Source organism: Schistocerca gregaria, chromosome 7 (assembly GCF_023897955.1).
Source record: "Schistocerca gregaria isolate iqSchGreg1 chromosome 7, iqSchGreg1.2, whole genome shotgun sequence".
In the NCBI taxonomy this organism is placed as follows: Eukaryota; Metazoa; Arthropoda; class Insecta; order Orthoptera; family Acrididae; genus Schistocerca; species Schistocerca gregaria.
In genome coordinates this window covers 354,250,001-354,275,924 of record NC_064926.1, presented here as the reverse complement: position 1 = coordinate 354,275,924, position 25,924 = coordinate 354,250,001, and positions in this window count along the sequence as shown.

The following is a 25,924-nucleotide window of genomic DNA, read 5'->3' as shown; positions in this document are numbered from 1 at the left end:
TTACGATCTGTTGATTAGCTAACAGTACGAACCACTAACTGCCAATCAGTTCTCTGAAAATCAGGCATCAATTGGACTTCCCAATTCCCCAGTATTTGCGTTGCAACTTTTAGTCGACTCGCCCTGCACAAGCAGACAAATTGATGTGCAAGTCATTGATACGACGTCGGACTGAAAGACTTAGACCGGGATAGTAATCAAAAGTCCATTTTGTCTACATGGAGAGCATTACGGACAGAAGTTGTCTGACTAAAGGCTCTACATCTCGAAACATCAGAACCCTGATTATGACCCCGAAGGCCAGAAATCTCAAAGTATAGAAATAATCATTCCCAAAAGATTTAGAATCGTTTCACAGCAAGAAGTTGCACGTTGACACAGCATACCAAGGTCCAAATAGAGAACGTTGAATATGTTGAGACTCTGGGTTTGTAGATGTGGGAGTAAGTTGGTGAAGAAGGCTAACAGTGACAGCAACATATGCAACTGTGGAGAAATGTAGGGTCCGCACACAAATGTTTGTCTTCAGTAACATATTCCCCTTTACTATTTACGACAGTCTACCAACGCCAGAGTAGCTTATCGATTACGCGTTTTTAGGAATCACGTGGGTTCGAGGCGAAAAACTTTCCTAGAAGGTTGTTCAACAATGAGTGTGAAAGGTGAAAATCTGTGGGCACAAGATCAGGAGAATAAGGGGGGTGCGGAATGACTTTCCTACCTATCTCCTGTGTAGTGTTTTTTGTCAGTGCAGCAGGATGTGCGCGGGTCTTATCTTGGAGTAGTATCATTTCACGCAGTCCTCACGGTCGTTGTTCTTGGTCATTCCTTTCTTTCCTTTATACTACCAAAGCGACCCCATTTATCGTCGCCAGTAACGATACCGGTTAGGAGAGGTCGGTTTTGTTCACGAGACAGCTCGTGATAAGCAGGCAGAGGTGCCCATATAGTCACCCGCTGATTTTTGTGATTTTGGTTTGGAACATGTGGTACATACATATTCGATTTTCGAACCTTCCCCTCTGCATGCGAATGTCACACGATGGTGGAGTGATACATTTCAGCACATTTTCCAGTACTCGAGTACAGTGACGTGTATCAATGTGGATTCATGCATTTGAACAATCTTCGTAAAAAGCAAACTTTCACGGCTTGAAATATCATAATTAATCAAATGTTCAGGGCTATTATTCTGTGGTGGAATGAATTTCACTTTCAAAGCCGTCGTTTGGGCCAATCTACGGAGAACATTTTCAAAGGGGAACGAAGCTTTGAAAGAATGTCCCATTCACACCCCGGCTCGCTACTGACTATAGTAAAATTCCGCGCAGTGGCATGACATTACATGTTTTAATTACACGAGTGCAGTTGGCCGTTGTCGACTGCCGTCATCCGCTGTTGCTATCATCCGACGGTGAACTGACCGCATAGGAAAAGATTCTGAAAGAGCAGAACAGCGTGGTAATCTACACACTTACACGGCAGATACAATATCTAAAATCGGCCGAAGATGCTCGCCAACCACTGAAAAAGCTGTAATTTATAGGATTTCGTGTAGTTTTGGCGATATGTACGTGAGTATACAAAAAGAGCTGCCAAAAAACAACACGAAGTGTACAAGGGCAGCTGCAGAAGAGGGGAGATTTACAGATCAGCTGTTGCAGAACATGCCTTACAGTCAAGAGACCACCGCATTCATTTCTATAGAACTCAAGTACTGGCAGCCCCAAGCGGACACCATGAAAGGCTATACAGAGAGGCCCTAGAGATTACAAAACACCTCAGGACTTTCAGTAGTAAGGAGGAGGGCGTGAAATTGAATGACTTTTCGATAGTGGTGCTGAAGAAGTAATGTAAAAATTCTCCACCACGGGATATCAACAGTGGATGAAGGCAGTCGAAAACGGCCACATGCCCTGGCCTATTCAAAACATGTGCGGTACGCCACTGCGAGGAGTCACGTGGAAGCGGCATTTTGTTGTAGGCAGTAGCGAGCCAGGGTGAGAATCGGTCAAACAAAAAGTTACGATACCTCTTGAAAATTTCCTCCGCAGATGGGGGCGAAATATCGAGTTTGAAAGTGAAATCCATTCGACCACGGCATAATGACTCAAAACTTTTTATTAGTTTTGAACAATCTTCATCAAACTTCGAAGGCCTTCCTGAACAGGGAAAGTCACTAGAGAGGAAACGAGATTCCTGAAAACGAAGAAATCATTTTCTTAACTTGCTCTCTCCAACAGCATTAGCCCCATAAACGGCGCAAATATTTCTGATTGCCTCCGCTGATGTCACCTCTCTATGTACTGAAACAGACGAATATGTCGGCAGTGTTCCGATTTCGCCACTCCACACTCCATTAACCAGAGTCCACAGCTCCAAATGATAACATGTAATCTCAAGTAACAAAAGTGAACCACAAATAAAAAGAAACTATCGGTGAGTAACCCCAGAACAACCAGAATACCAACACACAGAGCAAAAACTCTACGAACTTAAGACCGACTTAGTATTTCCACATTTAGAGGAAGTTGCCGATATTTCGTGTAAAGAGAATGAAAACGTAGCATGAAACCCAAAAACTTGTAAGTCAAAGCATTCCGTGAACAATGCGGTCCCTGGCATTCGTGCTGCCTAAGCTTCGCAAGCGACCAGAGAACTCTGATGGGCAACCAACACATGTGGCTGTGGGCAAGGGTAGTAATACAACAATGCGGGAAACAGTCAAAGTTAATGTATTAGGTTATTGACACAGCTGGATACAGCGCATGCTCATACTGTAGAAAGTAATGTTTCCACAAAAAAGTAATGCTTCATGTAATGAACTTTCTTGGTAAATAAGTTTATTTGAGTTGCAGAGAAGAAGGGAACAACACAACAGTGTGTAAAGTTACTAAAAAGTAGGAGGAATAGGAGGAAGAAGAGGGAGGAGGAGACTAGTGTTTAACATCTAGTCAATAATGAGGTCATTAGAGACAGAGCACAAGTTCGGATTAGGGAAGGATGAAGAAGGAAAGTGACCGTGTCCTTTCGAAAAACCATTTAAGCATTTGCTTTAGCGATTCAGGAGACTCGCGGAAAACCTAAATCAGGATGGCAGGACGCGGGTTTGAACCTTCGTCCTCCAGAACGCGAGTGCTAAATAGTAATTTGACTATTAAGGTGACGAATGTGACCCTGTACCAATAACGAGAAAGACACACTCATACAACTCAGTTCAGAATACCAAGACAGAGTGAATTGCCCACGATCGGAAACATTTAGTTTAGCTGAAGTGCAAATCAACATCAGCTGGGTGAATGTGCAAAGCTTTGGTCATAGACCTGATTGAGTTCAAACATTCAGAATCATTGGCGGCAGATGCAGTGTAAGTTATTCTTTGTGTATGTACTGGGCTGCCACTGTTATACTAAACGTGTCATGCAAATGCTGTCATATCACTCCACATAACACACCACAATGCATTGTTTGATAATGATAGGCGCCAAATCATTCCTATCATCTGTAGGACGGCGATAGTTTTCCTGCATAGATATAATATTATAGGAGTTAGTTTGCGTATTTCATTCAATGTGAGATCGCAATTTACGATTCGTGATTCGATAACTGACCATTTCTTTCGCTGATATTGGGCAGCACCATGTACTAACGTATTCTGTAGAGTTGTATGCCTGGGAATTAATTTGAGCTGGGCGCTGACAGCAGAGGATGTTGACTGTTCCGCGTGCATGTGAAAGTGGCGATTGGTAGAAGGAGACTTAGAAAAGAAGATGAGTTGTGTTCTAGCAGGTGGGATGTTTTACTGCTCTGAAGAGTATAGAGTGGAGTCTTTCTCGTCAAAGAGGTGAGCAGGGAAATTCGCTGACAACGTCCTTAGTAATAGGAGGTGTTGTGAAATGTTCAAGTACAGTGTTCTATATTGAGTAAGAACTACAAGCGTTTGGCTGAGAACTTCATTACCCCTGTTGTGAGAGCCGCTGCTTATTTAACAAATGCGGGGATTCGTTGCTGGGAGAGCACACGCAGAATCCGTGAGACTTGCTGGAAACCGTCATACGGCGTGCAATGCGGGATTCTTCTGCAGGTGTCGCGTCATGCGGGCGCAGCTTAAGAGCGTCAGTGCAGTCTTGCTAGTGGACACTGATTTATTTAGCGAAAAATGTGAACAGTGATAAACCGTGACCAAGAAACCTTAAGAGGTGTGGCGGTTTTTGTGTATCATCAACATGGACAAATGCCATGAATATGGATCATACGATACTCTATGGTATTCTGCGGCTTGAATTCACTCTGGTTTTTCTTTTAGCATTTGCATTGATTTGATTTTGTAAATGACACTGACAATATTATACACATGGATAATACATTATTCATACTACAATTTCTCCCGGATAATTATTTTTTTTTCAAATTGCACAAGAATTCCACCTGATGTAGTGTAATAATATTGACTGTAAGCTATGTTCATATCACTAAAATTACAGATCGTACATCAGAACTTCTATAATTTTTGTCGTCGATGGATTTAATTGTTCTTAACAAGTTGATCATGAAAAGGAACCACTGACTACCACCCGCACACAACACTGACGTATGCTACAAAAAGTATTTTTCTCCATGATTCGTCCACAGTTTAATTGTGGCCTCATACATCAGCAATTAAATCTTGTTGCATAATAAACACCATCAGCACTGTTCTTAGGAAATGCAGCCTGATTCGATTAATTTTTTTCTTTTATAAATAGAGTTCAGTACTACCTGTGCACATTTATTTCTTACACATCGGAATATTGTTTGCAGTTCCAAGCAATTTAAATTTGACACGGTGATAAAAGTTAAGATGGCGGCCAACAAAAGATAGAGGATTTCTTTTTTAATTAAGATTACCCTTTGCTCAATAAATAATTAATCATTTCAATTGATGCCATCAATAAAAAGATTATTAAATTATTTTGCAAATTAGTTTAACACATCCCCAGGCTATTTTCAACTAGAAGTACAAACGAAGTTGCTACATAATCGCAACTAAAAACGGCTGCTCTTCTTGCAGCTATTATAAAACTTTTAATTTTCAATAAGTAATCATAAATAGTTTTAACGCATTTGGCTCTATTTGTTTTTACCAGAAAACGAACATAAAAGTACAATAATTTTACATTAAATATTTTTCATTCAACAGACCTTAAATCGATTCGCGTCTTGGGTCGGCGATGTACATCGGAAGAAGACGACAAAAGGGAACAAAACAAAAGAAAAGATTGACATAGATTAACAAAGAATGTGAAACAAATATTGTCTTTGTTTTACGTAATTATCATCTTCTTAAGAAATAATTACTTCATTGAATGAATAATATTGAGTTACGAAATTTTCCACACGTTCATATTCCACTCGTAATAAAAATATATATATATATTGTGGATTTTATACAGTGAAATTCACTGGCTGCGTCCTTAGGCATAGGAGGTGGTGTGAAATGTTCAAGTACAGTGTTCTATATTGAGTGAGAACTACAAGTGTTTGGCTGAGAACTTCATTACCCCTGTTGTGGGAAACGCTACTTATTTAACAGATGTGGGGATTCGTTGCTGGGAGAGCACACGCGAAATCCGTGAGACTTGCTGGAAACAGTCATACGGCTTGCAATGGGAGATTCTTCTGCAGGTGTCGCGTCATGCCGGCGCAGCTTAAGAGCGTCGGTGCAGAGTCTTGCTATCAGAATTTGCAAAGTGTCGACTTCGCCAGGGAGAGATTATTAAGTCGTTTTTCTGTAAGGAGACTGAAGATTCTTTGCTTTTCTGTGGAGTCCGAGAAACCTTGACTCTTGTTCTGTGTTGTACCGAAACAATTTCAGCTGTAGCAGTTTTGCGGACAGTGCGTTACGGCCATTGTGTATACAGAAATTATTGGTACGCAACGTACATCAACTGCGCCGTGGCCAGTGGTTCTGAGAACGTCACTGCAGTACCACTCTTCCCATTATCACGATCCGTGATATACGCATAACGCATCAGCAGTTAGAGAAACAGTCATACTAAAAGTGTTGGGATATATTTGTTTATTCTCTGAGCTCTTTACTGTCACTGGTAGTCAGGGTGGAGGTCTTCTGTTCCGCAGGGCCAATTAAAATTAGCCAACTTAGTGTGCCCATCTAGTAAATGGGGGCATGATTGTAAGCAAAGTCACAGATGTTCTCTAAATTTCGGAGCTACATTAAGTGTAGGATTTAACATTCTGTATTGACTTTATACATATTTTCGCAATTTTCTGTTGTTTGAAAATAAATAATTTTACCTTATCTAGTTCCATAGATTCTAGTAAGATATCTGTTCAACATTATCATTTCCAATTTAAGCTGGAGTAGAATATCCTTACGACTAGATACCTATCTAGTCAATTTCTTTAGCTGTAGGTTGTGAATCGCAGGTCTGTTGTTAATTTATTTATAACCGTGATATTTCCCTTGCGAACAGAACATTAGGCAACCACTCGTACACACGCTTTATGTACAGTGTGACCTGGTGGTCTACTAAGTTAACCACTAGCAAAGAGGTACTAAGATTACTATTAATGCAATACGCTTTTTTATGTTTATGGTGGAATGGTGATGACTGTTACAAAATACGATTTTAAAAAGTATCCATGGTGAAAAAGGATGTATTTTGTTTAATTACAAGTAATTACCAGAAGTCTTCAGCCACAGTAAAATTATTTAGTTAAAATTTACTGTTGTTTTCTGCCTGTAGCTGAAGCACCAAATAATTTATCGTTCCATGCAGGTGCTAAATTCTGTCATTTACACATTTAACAATGTATAAGTAACAAGTGTAGCACCACCAGATAAACTTGTATAGATGGCTTAATAACACATCTCCACATAAAGTACTCAGCTCAAGTTGGACTAACGGCAACAGATTTCACTGTGTCGGAACTCTAAAGACACTTTGGAATTCTGAAAAATTTAGATTTAATGCACTATGTATTCAGAGAAAATTTAATAGGTAAAGAATACAGACACAAATTCATTTTAAAATAGCTTCTTCAAATATGTAAATCATTTCAGTTCCGTGATCTGACCCTCTCTCCTATAATTAGTGATTCAAATTAATTATTAAATTCTGTCTCTGCAGATTTTCAGGACATATACTTCTTTCTTCCTGACAGAACACTGAGAAAACATGCTGAAAAATTCAGAAATGTTGGTTGATCAAAATAATCGGTATTTATCCTGTAAAATTCTCCCTTTTTGCTTCTCTTTGTTCACGTCTGGGGGTCTTCCTTCTTTCTTCCCTGTAGAATACTGACGAAATATTGGCTTTGCTGGAGTTCTTGGGTTTCATTTTGTACCAGTTCTAATCAAAACAATGAACACGTTTCAGATTTCACTTTGTTGATATATTCCTGAAATCATTTCACATATTTCAAATACCACTTCTTCTTTGTGGTTCACAATTATATAAAGGTATTTTTGAGCTTTGTTGTTTAGTCATAAAGGGCAATACTCACCCAATTTTCACGCCGTGCGGCCATACACAACTTCTCTTCCCAAACTACTCCACAGCAAGTAGCCACTTTAAATTACTCACTGATAGTCCTTAGATTGTCAAACATAAAGAGAATAACATATTTCGTCCTAGATTATTAAATTTCTCCATGCTTACATACCTCTCTGACATTTACATTCATCAAAATAAATGACAATTTGCATAGGAAATATTTACAGAATTTATGACCAATAAAAAAGGGTGTCGCTAAATGCGAGATGAAATATCTTGCATTTGAGATTACACTTGGTTCATAGAACATTATGTAGTCATGCCAGTTTCATTAGACCGATACCAGCGGCACTACTAGTGCTTACAACATGTGCGGAGCTATTGTGACTTGGTGCGGACCGACTCTTGTCTATGGCTACTGGCCAGTCACCTCGCGGGCTTGTATGGCGGGGTCACGGTTACCGGCACAAAAGAGAGGCCGGCTCGTATTAGGACAGACGTTACGGGACAAAGGCGGTGCACCAAGTCGCCCTCTAATTGCGCTCTGGTCGGGGGAGAGGGAACGCCGACCGCAAAGCCACGCGCTGGCGCCACCTGCTCGGCGCCTGCCTCCTCTAACAAGCCGTAGATTCCCGGCCACAGCGCAGTCTCGTCATGCTTGAGGGCATTTCTGGTGCAGTTGAATCGTGGATCTGTGTTTGGCTTCCATTTACTGACAGGATAGAACACTGCATAATACAAGGATAATCAGTGCTAGCAGCCAAGAAAATCTCTCCTGCCAAGTTTCTAAATATACATCTGGGAACACGGACCGTGTGTAGTATGATACAGAGGGTTTACAATTGACTACACTGACAGAAAAACATTGCAGCGCGAGATAAAACACAGAAAATGTTGAAAACGGGAATAATAGTAACCATAAAATTTTTACAATATTTTCTGTGAAGCGCAACAATCTGGTGCTATACTTTGGTGAAAACAACGATTTAGATCGCAATAACGATTATATTATGACCGGTTTCGGCTTATGTTAAAGGCATCCTCAGATTTTTTGAGCGCCCTATGGCAGGTGCTGGCGGGTTTTTGGTACACAGTGTACGATCATGGCATCACGTGAAAAGCCGAGAAGCTTCCAGCACCGGCTACAGGGGACCCAGAAATCTGAGGATACCCTTAAGGGGGGTAGGACGTCAAACGGGCCGACCTGGTGCAGGAGAGGCATCACAGAACATTTTAATTTTCAGTGTCTATACTTTCACACATAAATTCATAAAACTTTGTCAGCATCACCAGGAAGGATTTAGGATTCACACTCATTGCAGTGGAAGTTCGAAAACATAACTAAATAATTTTTTTGCGTGTGAAAATTCATAATTTTTTAACTTACTAATGGCTGCATTTATTGCTATAGGTACACTTTTCTTCATAAGTTAGAGAGATTCTTCGGTGAATTTTGCACAGCATACATACCATACTTACAGGTGCAAGAAACTCTAGAAATTATTTAATTTATGAAAAAACGAATGAGCTGTTGTATTGTAAACTTCATGTTAAGAAAAAACAGAAATTTGGTAGTTAATTACCTCCATTTTTACCAACGTTTTTAATAGATTTGGAAAATTCTAGAGTTTCATACACCTTTAAGCACGGTTTGTATGCTGTGCAAAATTCATCGAAAAATCTCTCTTATTTATGAAGAGAAGTGTACCTATAACAACAAATGCTGCCATTGTTAAGTGAAAAAAATTATGAAATTTCACATGTAAAAAAATTATTTCGTTATGTTTTACAACTTCCACTGCTAAGAGTGTGGATTCTGAATTCTTCCTGATCATTCTGACAAAGTTTTATAAATTTATTTGTAAAAGTGGAAATTGAAATGTCCTGTGGTGCCTCTCCTGCTCCAAGTCGGCCCGTTTGACGTCCTACCCCCATTAACATGAGCCAAAACCGGTCATAATAAATAAAAGCTATTGCGATCTCAACTGTTGATTCAACTAAAATATTAGTAACTGGTGTAACCACCAGAATGTTGAACACAAGCATGAAACGTGCGTCCATTGTGTTGTACAGCGCCGGATGTCAGTTTGTTTGATGGAGTTCCATGCCTGTTGAAACTGGCCCGTCAACACAGTGACCCTTAATGCTGGTTGTGAATGACGCTAGAGTCGTCCGATGATGTCCCCTATGTGCTTGAGTGGAAACATATCTGGTGGAAGAGCAGGCCAAGGCTACCTGTCGACACTCCGTAGAACATGTTGGTTTACAACAATTGTATGTGGGCGAGCGTTATCCTCTCGGAAACACCCCCTGGAATACTGTTCATGAACAGCAGCACAACAGGTCAAGCCACCAGATATGTCAAATTTGCAGTCAGAGGATGTGCGATAACCACGAGAGTTCTGCTCCTCTCATATGAAATCGCACACCAAACCATAGCTCTAGATATAGCTTACAAACAGGATGAGTGTAGGCTTTCTACTGGACTCATTCTAAACAAGACAGCACCATCCCTGGCACCGAGGCAAAACCATCTTTCATCAAAAAACGCAACATACCTCGACTCTGTCCTCCAATGAGCTTTAGCTTGACATCACTGCAGTCGCAAATGGCTTTGGTTTGGGGTGAGTGCACGCGTCCACTGGCCTCCTTCTACCCAGCACATGGCCGTGACTGACATCGAAGCAGAACTAGATTTTATCACAAAACATAACAGACCTCCACTCCCCTTTCCATTAAGCTCTCACAACACTGAAGTCGGAAATGACAGTGGTCTGGGGTCACTGGAAAGCACACTACAAGACGTCTGTCTTGTGTCTGTCTTTGAAGTAACCTATTTGTAGCAGTCCGTAGTGTCTCTGTGGTGCCAATTTATGCTCAAAATTCTGCTGTAGATGCAGTACACCGCTTCAGAACCATAAGCCGAACACGATGGTCTTGCTTCTCGGTACTGCCACATGGCCATCCAGAACCACCGAACGAAGTGGCGCATTGTTTAGCACAGTGGACTCACATTCGGAACGACGACGGTTGAAACCCGCGCCCGCCCATTGTCATTTAGGTTTTCCGTGATTTCCCTAAATTGTTACAGGCAAATGCCAGGATTGTTCTTCCTAAAGGGCACGGCCGATTTACTTCCAGTTCCTTCCCTAATCCGGCTTGTGCTGCGTCTCTAATGACCTCCTTGTTAACGGGATGTTAAACACTAATCTCTCCTCCTCGATGTAGAACGCGGTCTTCTCGCGACCATATGTTCTCGTGACCGAACCGCAGCGAACCATCATGTACAGCTGCTACATTGCTGCCAAGTCTTCCTGCAGTACTGAAGAAGGAACATCCATATTCAGGGCAGCCCTATTACACAACTTCGTTCAAGCTCAGTAGTTGTTCATAATGTCCTATCGCAAATTTAACCAACGCTCACGACCGTTATAGAGCGTATTTAAAGCAAACATCCTCCGTTACATCCTCATAATCGCGCTACAAGAGCTACTCATGCGATTGGTTCGAAATCTGAATAGACATCATCATTCCGATGTAGAAACACGCCTACCTACTTTCTTTTGTGTTGCATAATTCGTCTATGGAATTTCTTTTTCTTTTCCGCCAGTGTAGATGGTATCCCGTTTGCTATTGTATTCCCAAATGATACACACTAATAGGGATTGACGACTCGAGTGTCATTCCCTTTTACGCGAGAAGCACGTTCGACCAGACCACTCTTTTGGCAGGACTATAAACGATCTCCGCCAGCACCGATCGAGTGCGAACTACACTCCTGGAAATGGAAAAAAGAACACATTGACACCGGTGTGTCAGACCCACCATACTTGCTCCGGACACTGCGAGAGGGCTGTACAAGCAATGATCACACGCACGGCACAGCGGACATACCAGGAACCGCGGTGTTGGCCGTCGAATGGCGCTAGCTGCGCAGCGTTTGTGCACCGCCGCCGTCAGTGTCAGCCAGTTTGCCGTGGCATACGGAGATCCATCGCAGTCTTTAACACTGGTAGCATGCCGCGACAGCGTGGAAGTGAACCGTATGTGCAGTTGACGGACTTTGAGCGAGAGCGTATAGTGGGCATGCGGGAGGCCGGGTGGACGTACCGCCGTATTGCTCAACACGTGGGGCGTGAGGTCTCCACAGTACACCGATGTTGTCGCCAGTGGTCGGCGGAAGGTGCACGTGCCCGTCGACCTGGAACCGGACCGCAGCGACGCACGGATGCACGCCAATACCGTAGGATCCTACGCAGTGCCGTAGGGGACCGCACCGCCACTTCCCAGCAAATTAGGGACACTGTTGCTCCTGGGGTATCGGCGAGGACCATTCGCAACCGTCTCCATGAAGCTGGGCTATAGTCCCGCACACCGTTAGGCCGTCTTCCGCTCACGCCCCAACATCGTGCAGCCCGCCTCCAGTGGTGTCGCGACAGGCGTGAATTGAGGGACGAATGGAGACGTGTCGTCTTCAGCGATGAGAGTCGCTTCTGCCTTGGTGCCAATGATGGTCGTATGCGTGTTTGGCACCGTGCAGGTGAGCGCCACAATCAGGACTGCATACGACCGAGGCACACAGGGCCAACACCCGGCATCATGGTGTGGGGAGCGATCTCCTACACTGGCCGTACACGTCTGGTGATCGTCGAGGGGAGACTGAATAGTGCACGGTACATCCAAACCCTCATCTAACCCATAGTTCTACCATTCCTAGACCAGCAAGGGAACTTGCTGTTCCAACAGGACAATGCACGTCCGCATGTATCCCGTGCCACCCAACGTGCTCTAGAAGGTGTAAGTCAACTACCCTGGCCAGCAAGATCTCCGGATCTGTCCTCCATTGAGCATGTTTGGGACTGGATGAAGCGTCGTCTCACGCGGTCTGCACGTCCAGCACGAACGCTGGTCCAACTGAGGCGCCAGGTGGAAATGGCATGGCAAGCCGTTCCGCAGGACTACATCCAGCATCTCTACGATCATCTCCATGGGAGAATAGCAGCCGGCATTGCTGCGAAAGGTGGATATACACTGTACTAGTGCCGACATGGTGCATGCTCTGTTGCCTGTGTCTATGTGCCTGTGGTTCTATCAGTGCGATCATGTGATGTATCTGACCCCAGGAATGTGTCAATAAAGTTTCCCCTTCCTGGGACAATAAATTCACGGTGTTCTTATTTCAATTTCATGGAGTGTATCTTGCTCTACGGGAGTCTGCATGCTTTCGCGGGAATTGTCGCTGAAGGTAAAAATCTTATAGGTTGTTACGCCGAGACATTTTCATTATCCTCACACTAAATCAATGTTTAGAGACCTGCACTGGGATCTTCCTCCGGATGTTCCAGTGTTCGTGATGCCTCTGAACAAGATCCTAGCAGAATGGGTGTAAAGATATTGAAGAAGAATATGACGCGACCCAACAACCTAGAACAATCTACCTTCACCTAGTTCTGTTCTTTTATGATATTCAGCAAACAGCAAATAGAAAACTTCAGTTTAATGATGTGTCTAGTATAGCGGCCTCGTGGAACATTTGCTAATGACGACGTCTGCGTGGATTAACCGGTATGACAAGCCGTCTTTATTCCGAGGAATAACAACATATAAATACAATACATTATATATACAAAAGATGACATGTGTACGCCATGTCCACCACCGAGGTGGGGACTTACAGGGCGAATAAAATAACAACAATAAATAAATATAACGTATTGAGGAAAAAGGAAGAAAACAAAGATAGACAAAGAGAAAGACAAAGAACAAAGAACAAAGACGGGTATTCCTCCTGTGGATAGGCCCCAGGAGTCAAGGCGAAGAAAATATCCAGCAGTCTATCCGACGCCGGCACGTGGCATCGGCCTTGCGGACGTCATTCGTTCGTAAATACGGTAACTCGTGTAGCAGCTCTGCAGTACTCTTGTGCTGAGCACCGCCAGTTCTCGGGGTCGAAATCCTAATGTGCGAAGATCCTTCGCCGACGCTGGAGACCATACGCCCCTCCAGTTCAATGTTGCGGTGGACACAGTCACCTCCTCGACGTCACGGTGCAGATTGGAGATGGCACGCCGGATGGATGGCGTGTCGTAGTAGGCCGCCTTCTGAGAGTGACACCAGTCGAGCCGGAGATGGTCTCCGACTACCTGGGCGTCGATCACGCGGGCGGTGCCGTCTTTGACCGCCACCACGTCAGGCTTGCGTATCCCCTCAGGTGTACGGAGGTGGGGCTCCACAGAGACATTGAAGCCCCTCTGCGCGAGTCCACGAGCGACATAGCGCACAATTGCGTCATGACGCTTCACTCGGGACCCGTGCGTTCTGTAGCAAGCCTGTAATACGTGGTTGGCGGTCTCCACGGCCTGGCAGCCCGCGCGGCATCTGGTGTCCGCTTCCCGCCCCCGGCTACGCCGTGCCATCGTCGGGAAGGCGTTGATGCGGGCGCGGAGAGCGTCGATGTAGTTACGCCCAGATAGAAGACGACTGGTGTCGGCGACCCACTGATGTTGCCCTTTGACGGCGGCGGAAGATGACAGCGCTGCGCCGTCGATGGCAACGTGTAGGCGTGCTGCCCACATTTCTCCAACCTGCGTTGACGATTTGAGGAGGTGGCCCTCCCACATAAGATGCCGCTCCAGTACCTCGATCTCACGCTGCACCTCATCCAGGCCTGCACCGTCGAAGGCTGGCCCGACCTTCTTCAACGCCAGGAGACGGGACCGACGAAGGTTTGGCCCCATCCAACGGCACGATGGAATGCCGAGGCCCCCCTGGGCAACAGGAGCGTGGAAGTAGCCCAGGGGAGTGTCCGCCGGGAGGCGGAACCATCTCCTGACGGCGGCTCTGGAAGAAGCTGCTGCCTTAGCAACGTTGTCGGTCGGAGACCAGGATATAAAACCGGTTACACGCCAGAGTGAAGTCATTAGTCTCTGTCTGAAGCTAACAGTTACACCACACCAGTGTAGGTGAAGAAGAATTTCAGGACCTGTTGAATAGAACGAACAGTCTAATGAGTACATAATATGGATTGAGGGTATATCGAAGAAGGAAGGAGTAATGAGTAGAAGCAGAACATCAAGTTGATTACCCCCCCCCCCCCCCGGCCCTCTCCCTCTCTCTCTCTCTCTCTCTCTCTCTCTCTCTCTCTCTTCTCTCTCTCTCTCTTAAAAAAAAAAGAAAACGCTCTAGCATACAACTTTTGCTGCCCTTCTGCTTCTTCGTATGGTGCTCAGGTCATTAACGGAGTGTGCTTGGGAGGCTAGGGTCTCTACCATCCGCTCCGAGACGGAATTTATTCCTGGGTTATAAAAGACATCACCGCAGTAACAACGGCTGAACTAGCAGCTACAGCTACAATTGTTTGGAAGAATAAACCGCCATGTAAGTGTATCTTACTGTATCTATCTTCTGTACTATCTAGATTTTAGTTTTTATACTATTATCAAGTAGAATGCTAAAAGTTCTTGGACCATTAACATCTCATATCTGTTAAGGTAGACTTGTTAATGGTCTTAGAATTTTTAGCATTGTATTTGATAATGGCATAAAATGCCTAAAATGGAGTAGAACTTTGTGGACAGTCGTGGTTTGTTCATGGTGTTCGTATTTCTGCGTTTGTAGCATATGTACGTGGACTTCGATAACAGCTGTCTATTGCGTTACTAAACCTTGTTTCCTGACTTATAAGAAGCCTCTGATAGAGTTCGATACGGTCGTGTGGTTGGGTTGAGGTCTTCCTTGGCTACTCATTATTTCATACTTGGCTGAAATGCTACCATCAAAAACGAAATAAGCAACTGACGTACCTCCAGGTAGTATGATGAATCAGACTTTGCTCATGATATATATGACGAGGCACGTAATGTATGAGAGGTCATCAAAAAGTTAGCTTCACTTTATTATGGCAGGCCGACTAACTTTAATTGAATCTTGCAGTACATTTCGAAGTGACAAGTTAACAACACGCTATATTCCAGCGTCGTTAGGTAGTCTCGGTGAAGAACGGTCGAAACGTTCCACCGATCGTTCAGTTCCTCGACAACATAAATTCGCTCCTTGTTGAAGGAGCCATTCCAGAAACACAGCCAGAACGTCATCATGTTCGAAAATTTCTTTCATCATGATTTTCTTCCTCGATAGCCTCGGAACTGTTGTGTGCGGCTGACGTCGATGGGAAATCCTCCAGATCATCATCGTGAACAACTATGCAACCTTCGTGGAACTGTTGGCAGCGTCTGACTGTGGTTTGAAGCGACACTGTAATCAGTCCATTTATCGCCAGAATATCACGGAGATTTTGTATGCAATATAAACGCTTTCCCACAAGAATCTTACTCTCCCGGGTACTTATAATTTGGCGTGTGTTTCCAATTGAGGCGCCAATTCACTCTGAGGTCATACTCCTACACTCTGACGGCAGGAAACCGAAACATCTACCATAAAATGAGGTGAACAGGAACAGTTTTGACCGTTAAAATAAAGCAAAAATGATACATTTAAAGGGTAGTGTGAAAATCAAAGTCATGTGTGTATATAAGTCTCGTGCCTAACTTTAAACTTATATTTAAATTTGAGACGTAGCTGTTGCTTTTATAACTTACAAAATATAAAAACTTTGTCTTTCTAATCACCCAGCAGAGAGGGGCGTATTGCGACAGCAGTGTTATGCCATTAATTTTTGTCTATTCATTGGTCTTTGGTGATAATATGGACATACAAAAATCTGTTTTAGATTGAGGGTAATATGAAAGAAAATTGTCTTGTTCGAAAAAGTTTTATCCCAAACATAAACTAAAAACATTTCATGAAAAAACTGTTGTCCTTTTTATCCTGTTTTCCGATATCATGAACTTGTTTTGTTTAATACATTAAGTCACTGACATGTTTAATAATTGTGTCACGAAGAACGCCTTCTTGATTAAAAGGATATTCATCTGTTAAAGTAAACGTCTTTAATCGGCCTTTTCCGTAAGAAAAAAAAACGATCACCATGACTTTCCACTTCTAGATAATAAAAGTTACATGTGTCCATTATAAACGACTACTTGCTTTCTACTAATACTTCAATCACAACAATCTCCTGGGTTCTGGAGCCTGCTATATGGTTCTTCCAGTTTTTCATTTCTGTCAAATACTGTACCTCCTTCTGAAGAAACATTATCTCTATTCACCCCACAAACTTCGAAAAAACAACCTTAAATTTTCAATTATCCAAACCGCAAGACTAAATTACAACGTAAAATTTAACTTTTCGTTTATGTTAAGGGATTGCTAAATTTGTTTGTCATGTAAGAAAAATTTAAACTCAGATTGATAAATTTAAACAGAAATTTAGTTAGAAATAAGCCAATGCAGCACCACGTCCCAGGTTTGTCATAGCATCAACAAACACAACTTCACAGTGACACCAACTGAGAAAATTCGTAATATCCGTGTTAGACTGGTTTCCTAATTCTTTCAATATGATAGCACAGAATTAATATGGAATATTAATATCTGTTCATACCCCTGTTTCTGTTCATGCCATTTTACGGTAATCTCTTCTAACAATGCTCTACTCCTGATGCACAGTTACCTTGCTCCCTGAAGACCTTGCGTACATAGACCTTAGCAGTTGTTTGCAGACGACCCAGCTGTGGCTAGGACAGTGACATTGTTACATAATATCTGAAAATTCAATGAATCCTTGTGTTTGGTGAGCGTCTGATGCACAGATTGGTACATAGCCGACAGTACAAAAATGGTTCAAATGGCTCTGAGCACTATGAGACTTAACATCTATGGTCATCAGTCCTACAGATGTTAGAACTACTTAAACCTAACTATTCTAAGGACATCACACAACACCCAGTCATCATGACGCAGATAAAATCCCTGTCTCCGCCGGGAATCGAACACGAGAACGCGGGCGCGGGAAGCGAGAATGCTACCGCACGGCCACCAGCTGAGGACCCGACAGCGCAAATAAATGTAATTCAATTAGTGCAAACAGCCCACAACCTTCAATAGATAGAAGTTCTCTTTCCTAGACATTAAATACGGACCACACACAAAAGTTCAATAGATTTATTAGAAGAACCACAATAAATTGTAACGGACAAATCCTGAAATACAAATTCCTTGCTGTCATTCGCCATAATGCATGTCTTAAAATGTTACATTAAGAGAAGGTACAGGAAAGTTCAAAGAAGAGCCGCTCGATTCGCTAGGAGTACATATACTCAGCATGAGAGTGGTCAACGATCAGCAAGTTAAAAGAGTTACATTCTATATCGCAGGAAACATTATTCCCGTAATTCCCAGAGAACACCTTTGAAAATATCTCAGGAATGGAGATATTTGATGAAATATGTGAATCACGTAATTGTCTTGGCGCGAAGATCAGAAAACTGCGGGCTCGTACGGACTGGTAAATACAGTCTACCATTTCTCGATAAATCCGTGGATATATTTTGAAGAGGAAATACTGGAACTGTGGCATTATGTGGCCTCCGTCCAACCACGGTGGCTTGATGAGTGCAGATGTACATTTTTCAAAAGGTAATGTACTTCTGGTCGTACTGGAATGTAAGCTATCGAGGTTTTGAGTGAAAAGCCCTCCGCATTAAACAACACTTTTCCTACTGTGTCTTTCTCTGGCATGTTGTGAGCGTTTAAGTGACATTGTCGTACTGAATAACTAAACCCATTTCCTGGCAGATTAAAACTGTGTGCCGGACCGGGACTCGAACTCGGGATCTTTGCCTTTCGCGGCAAGTGCTCTACCAACTTTTTTTTTTTTAATCTCAGTTTGTTCGCTTTTATTCGTTGAATCTGCTTCTGGCGGACGTCGTAAGACATCCGTTTAAGTTCGTTGTTGAACGATTAACTCAGTTTTTTATTACAGAAGGCCGCTAACCCTCTGACCGAACACGCTGAGCTATCGTGCCGGCTATTTCTTTTGATCGTTTTGGTTCGGTGCGGACGTCGAGAGACATCCGTTTATGTTCGTTGTTGCTCGATTAACTCAGTTTTTATTACAGAGGGCAGCTAACCCTCTGACCGAACACGCTGAGCTACCGTGCCGAAGAGCTACCCAAGCACGACTCACGCCCCGTCCTCACAGCTCCACTTCTGCCAGTACCTCGTCTCCTACCTTCCAAGCTTTACAGAAACTCTCCTTCGAACCTTTCAGGAGTGCTATTTCTGCAAGGTTCGCAGGAGAGCTTCTGTAAAGTTGCTCAGTGGTCTTAGCGTGGGACAGCATTTGTAACTTAGTTTGTGGAAACAATGCTCACAAAGGCCGATGGAGTTGTTTCCTGGCGACTCAGCTGTGGTTAGGAAAGTGATGTTGTCGCAACAGATAGTTGATGAGTGCCTGATGTAAGACGTAGCTGGTCATCAGTGTAAATAAATGTAATGGAATGAACGTAAATACTCAACAGGATCCTAAATCGTTTGATTTCGAGTTTGGTGATCAGTATCAAGGAGTTCCCAGGGATTTATTCTGGAGTGGACACATAAACTAATTCGATTTATTACAAAATCCCAGGAGTTTGTAAATCACGTTGAGACATAAACGAAAGTGTCAACAGTGGTATTAGAATTCAAGGTGAAAGTATCACTGATAAGATACCTCGATGACATATCTATCCTCAGTGACGGTGAAGAAGAATTTCAGGACCTGTTGAATAGAACGAACAGTCTAATGAGTACAGAACATGGATTGAGGGTACATCGATGAAGGAAGGAGTAATGAGCAGAAGCAGAAGTTAATGAATTGTGCTATCTAGGCAGCATAATAGCTTATGGCTGACGGAGCAAGGAGGGCATAACAAGTGGATTAGCACTATCAGAAAAGGCATTCTTGGCCGACAGAATTCTAATAGTATGAAACATGCCTTAATTTTAGAAATAAATTCAGAGAATGTATGTTTGGAGCACAGCATTGTATGATAGCAAACGTGGACAAGTCCAGTAAAGAAGAGAATCGAAGCGCTTTAGATGTTGTGCTATAGAAGAACGATGAAAATTAAGCTGTCTGATAACTAAGAACTGAAGGAGTTTTCTGTAGAATCGGCGAGAAAGGAATACATAGAAAACACTGACTAGAAGAAAGGACAGGATGATAGTACATCTGTTAAAAGATCACAGACTAACTTTCGTGTTATTAGAGGGATATAGGGAGTTGTAGAGGGTAAACACTCTAGAGGAAAACCAAAATTGGAGTACATCCAGCAAGTAATTGAGGATGCAGGTTGCAAGTGCTACTCTAAGCTAAAGAGGTTGGCACGGGGGAGGAAAGAAGAGGAATTTGTGGCGGATCGCATGAAACCATTCAGAAGACTGCGGACTAAAAAGAAAAAGTACGGTAGGAATGCTGGCAAGGGATTTAAGGGAGTTGACGAAAGAACCACGAATTTTTTGAAAGAACGAAAAATAGTGAGAGATGCTTTATCTCTTAGAACAGATGTAGGTGATCTGGTAAAGAGACTGAAAAGTATGACCTTGATAATCACATGAAGAATCTATCAAATCATTTGTAGCTAAATATTGGTCGAATACTACGCAAGCCATCATAAGAAACAGCATTTTTCAAGCGAGAACGTTGTTAGTATTGGGTACGATAATTACAAAGGTTTTTACAAAGCTGTTGTGGAAATCTTGACAACCTATTGACTAAGTAAGAAACTGTTTCAGTAGTACTTATGAAACAACCGATGCACGCGCATAAGAATAAAAAAAAGTGAAACTGGGGGTATTATTCAAGCACTGGATCAACAGCATGCATTATCAGAGGAAGCAACAGCGAGCAATGGTTGGCGGGGAGAGGATGGGGATTAAAGTGTAGAGAGTCAGACAATTTACTTAGAAGGTAAGGAAGAAGAAGCTGGAACCATGGAGGACAGAATGTTGGCGGTGGCAGACAGAATGAGGAACCGGAAGGAAGCAGTCCTGCTAGGGCAGAGAGAGATTTGGAGAGAGAAAGTTCTAGCTGTGAAAATTAGAAAGGAGTACATGTGAGCTCTTATCATAGACTCAGTGTCTGACTTACCGACTACAGTTAAACGGGTAATGGGGGGCGACTTTGGACATCTAAGGGAATCCTTTTCGGATGGAAGCAGTTAAAATCGAGATAAAAGGAAAGGTAGATACAAGTGACCAGCTAGCATTTAGCGGAAACAGGGGAACAAGAGGAAAAGTTTTGGACTTTTTCATGCTTTTTGAAAAAGGACGGATATGAATATACTTAGGAAAGTATTTTGAGAGTGAGAACTGGGAATTACTTTTCAGACCAATGATGAAAACTGACCTAGCCTGGAAGGGTAGAAAAACGATAAATCAACTTTATAAGAACCAAAGCACAAGGTAGTAAGGTGAAGAAGAGGCAAGTATAAGCAAACGAGTTAGACAAGGATGTCTCGTATCGCCGTATTTATTTAATTTGTTCGTGGAGGAAGCTATTCAGAACTTCAAGGGTAAGTCCAAGACAACAAAAGTCAAAGGTGAAACGATAAAGTTTCTCAGATTTGCTGATAACTTTGTAACAGTTATAGTCTTCCAAAAAGAATTGAATATGATGGTGCAGCTCTCGTCAGACACATTTCAGTAACGAAAATTAAAACTAAACATTCCAAAAACGTAAATAACAGAGTGCGAAAATACATAGAAGCAATAAAAGTCAATGTAAATACCGATTATGTTAAAATTGATTAGGTAAAACAATTTCTATATCTGTGTTGTATAATCACAGAGGATAACAGATGCTTTATGGGAATGAAGGAAATCAAAGTATTCGCGAAACAGGCACTTATGACTAAGAAAAACAAGGTAACCAGCAAACATGTGAATACAGAGGACAGAGTATCTTTTGGGATATCATTTCTGTGGTAGTGAAAATTTAGCTTAAATACTGTTTAAACTGTATTGGAATCGACTTGCAGTTTCTGAAAATGTGGAGTGGATGAAGAGGATATGAACGAGCTGTAGGGAAAGAAAAACCAAAAAGGGTATTATTAAGGAATGTGTTAAAGGAATTGAGAAAAGAAAAATAATAATAGTTTCACATTTGATGAGGCAGGACAGTTTCATTATTAACATTCTATACTCTTGAAGGCACTGGGTCGCAAGCACATAATTATTGTGAGAGGTGGCGGGTGTGGGGGGCTGGGGAGTAGGGGGGGGGGGGGGGGAGTACGACTCAACAAACAGCATATCAGCATATAGATCCCAAAGGGTTCTAATCGCAAGGCGAAAAGATCTAAAAACCAATTTTTGAAGCATTCTGGATGTCTCAGACCATATATTTCAATCACTATTAAAACTCCTAAGGCGCCCCGATTTGAGCCCAGATCAAAAGGTGCATTGCTATTACCAAGTGTAAAATATTATTAGAAATATTCAAATTTATCGACAGTATCTACGTGATTAGATTGTATTATTTCCTAAGTGACTATGGAGAATGTTCAAATCGAACAGTTTTTCAAACTAAATTCTGGTTGGTTTTTAATGGAAATGTACGTTAAACCATATTACAACACGGTTTTATCTGGTTTACTTTTCAAGCACTGACATACATTTAAAAACTTAACGCTTTTCACTCTTATTGTACAAGACGTTTTGGTACGAATAATTAGTTAAGCTTGGGTAAATTCAGCGATAGTGTAATTTTTGGACAACCAACACTCAAAAATAGGAATTGCTTTTCTAAAGTTCAAAATGTTTGAATGTGTGCGATATCTTATGGGACTTAACTGCTAAGGTCATCAGTCATTAAGCTTACACACTTATCCTAAGGACAAACACACACACCCATGCCCGAGAGAGGACTCGAACCTCCGCCGGGACCAGCCGCACAGTCCATGACTGCAGCGTCTAAGACCGCTCGTCTAATCCCGCACGGCTTTTCGAAAGTACCGTGACGGGCGGGGGAAGGGGGGGGGGAGACATACCCGCCTGTCACAACATCGGAATAAGGCCAAGTGCTTTTATTGTGTATATTGCAATGCAGTTCTTTTCAGTACGTAACGGCCTTATGATTTTCATTTGAACTGTATAGTTTTTCTAACAATAGTCCTCCGTGTCCAACATTTATCTGATATGCGTCCCACCGTTTCTATTCCATAGTCTAATAGCTTGGACCCACTGCAAACAGGCTTCGCCAAACAGGAAATGGGATCTCAGTCGCGTGTTAAAGGCGGTAGCAGTCGCGAGGCGGCCTGTTGCTGTATGGGAACTGACAGATGTGGTGACTAATTCCCAGTAAAGAGAGCTACTTATTTATTCAAGTGGGTCTTTTTTAATTACGCCGCTCAGGTTTGGCGCGAGCGGCGGGGAGGAACGTTTTACGGAGGACCCCGGTGCGTTAACAGCGTTCAGCGCCTGCCTGAATGGGCGGCCGGCAGCGGCGGTGATGAGGTGGGAGGACCCTCCCTCCATCTTCTTTGCAGAGCCCGGCGGCGCGGCTGCGTTGGCGCTGTTCAAACACGGCACGGCATCGGCCGTCCCAGATATTAATCCGCGCTCCCGGCCAGACCCTCTCTCCCCCCCCCCTCCCCCCCCCCCCCCTCCTGCAACGCCATCCTATCCAGCCTCCCTCGCAGCGGCCAATTACGAGAGCAGCCGGTCGGCAGAGCAGCGGCGAAGGCAGTACAGGGCCGCCGGCTATCCGCAGGAGCGCCGAGGCGCCTACCTATCTCGTGTTTCGTGCTGTCTGTCCACCCCGAAGGTGTTCGGTGCCACTGCCGCGGGCGAGGCAAAAGTAAACACCTCGTAAGTTCGCAGCTTCCCTTATTACCCACGACAGCGTACTGAGAAACTGGCCAGCTGGTGGCGCTATCGTCTTTTTGCACGAGAAACGTGAGATGAGATAATATATATTCGAACAGAATCAATTTCCTTGAGACAGAGAAATTGATGTCCATGCATCAGCACGGCTTTAGAAAGCATCGCTCCTGCGAAACGCAACTCGCCCTTTCTTCACATGAGATCGTGCGAACCATGGATGAAGGGTATTAGACGGATGCCATATTCCTTGACTTTCGGAGTGAGTTTGATTCGGTCCCCAACTGCAGATTCCTAACTAACGTACGAGCTTATGGGATTTCAGAATGAGATTTTCACTCTGCAGCGGAGTGTGCGCTGATATGAAACTTCCTGGCAGATTAAAACTGTGTGCCCGACCGAGACTCGAGATCGGGACCTTTGCCTTTCGCGGGCAAATGCTCTACCAACTGAGCTACCGAAGCACGACTCACGCCCGGTACCCACAGCTTTATTTGTGCCAGTACCTCGACTCCTACATTCCAAACTTTACAGAAGCTCTCCTGCGAACCATGCAGAACTAGCACTCCTGAAAGAAAGGATATTGCGGAGACATGGCTTAGCCACAGCCTGGGGGATGTTTCCAGAATGAGATTTTCACTCTGCAGCGGAGTGTGCGCTGATATGAAACTTCCTGGCAGATTAGAACTGTGTGCCCGACCGAGACTCGAACTCGGGACCTTTGCCTTTCGCGGGCAAGTGCTCTACCAACTGAGCTACCGAAGCACGACTCACGCCCGGTACCTACAGCTTTACTTTGCCAGTACCTCGTATCCTACCTTCCAAACTTTACAGAAGCTCTCCTGCGAACCATGCAGAACTAGCACTCCTGAAAGAAAGGATATTACGAAGACATGGGATTTGTTCCCAAGTATGTGAGTGGCTCGAACACTTCTTAAGTAATAGAACCCAGTACGTTGTTCTCGATGGTGAGTGTTCATCGGAGGTGAGGGTATCATCTGAAGTGCCCCAGGGAAGTGTGGCAGATCCGCCGTTGTTTTCTATAATGATCTAAATGATCTTTTTGATAGGGTGGATAGCAACGTGCGGCTGTTTCCTCATGATGCTGTGGTGTACGGGAAGGTGTCGTCGTTGCGTGACTGTGGGAGGATACAAGATGACTTGGACAGGATTTGTGATTGGTGTACAGTATGGCAGCTAACTCTAAATATAGATAAATGTAAATTAATGCAGATGAATAGGAAAAAGAATGCTGTAATGTTTGAATACTCCATTAGTAGTAGCGCTTGAAATAGTCACGTCGATTAAATATTTGGGCGTAACATTGCAGAGCGATATGAAGTGGGACAAGCATGTAATGGCAGTTGTGGGGAAGGCGGATGGTTGTCTTCGATTCTTTGGTAGAATTTTGGGAAGATGTGATTCGTCTGTAAAAGGAGACCGCTTATAAAACACTAATACGATCTACTCTTGAGTACTGCTCGAGCGTTTGGGATCCTTATCAGGTCGGATTGAGGGAGGACATAGAAGCAATTCAGAGGCGGGCTCCTAGATTTGTTACTGGTAGGTTTGATCATCAAGCGAGTGTTACGGAAATGCTTCAGGAACTCGGGTGGGAGTTTCTGTAGGAAAGGAGGCACTCTTTTCGAGAATCGCTACTGATGAAATTTAGACAACTAGCATTTGAGGCTGACTGCAATACAATTTTACTGCCGCCAACTCACATTTCGCGGAAAGATCACAAAGATAAGATAAGAGAGATTAGGGCTCGTACAGAGGAATATAGGCAGTCATTTTTCCCTCGTTCTGTTTGGGAGTGGAACAGGGAGAGAAGATGGTAGCTGTGGTACGAGGTACCCTACACCACGCACCATATGGTGGATTGCGCTACGGTCGCAGTTTCTAATCCTGCCTCGCGCATGGATGTGTTTGCTGTCCTTAGGTTAGTTAGGTTTAATTAATTCTAAGTTCTAGGCGACTGATGACCTCAGAAGTTAAGTCGCTTAGTGCTCAGAGCCATTTGAACCATTTATACCAGGCGATATGGAGATGTATGCCGACAGTGTGATACTCCTCCATGTACTTTAAAATGGCATTTCGTCGAATTTAGCTAATTGGACGGTTTAAATGAATATCAGCTGCATTCAGCCTGCATTTATCATATTCTATTTTATTGAACAACTCTATTGGAGAATTCATTTCTTTAGTGTTACATTCAATTACCTCGTTTTATATTCATCTCAGAGACTGATTCTGAAAACGATAGCAACTTTGCTAATGAGATTTTGTCTCACGTATTGTGTTACCTGCATCATTATTAAGTCAAATCCCCAAAGGCTGCTGCTAAGAGACCATTCTTGCCAAAACAGCCAGAGTCACGACGAAATTTGTTTGTGTAATTTGGCAATATATTTCAACCATACAGTACATATTGTTGTATGTTTATGTTTATATTCGACCATAATTACGACTCAAAACTTGCTGTTATTGCGTAACACCATGTAATAAAACTTTCTCTGATACAGCATGTCTGAGAGTTAATTGGCACTGAGCACTGACAGAAAGTGGCAGGTTGTCTCGTATACCTCAGAAGCCGCTGTACGCTAAGGATAGTCTGGGAAGCATGTCATCATATTCCGTAGGGGTGAATAGTAATTGACCTGAAAGAG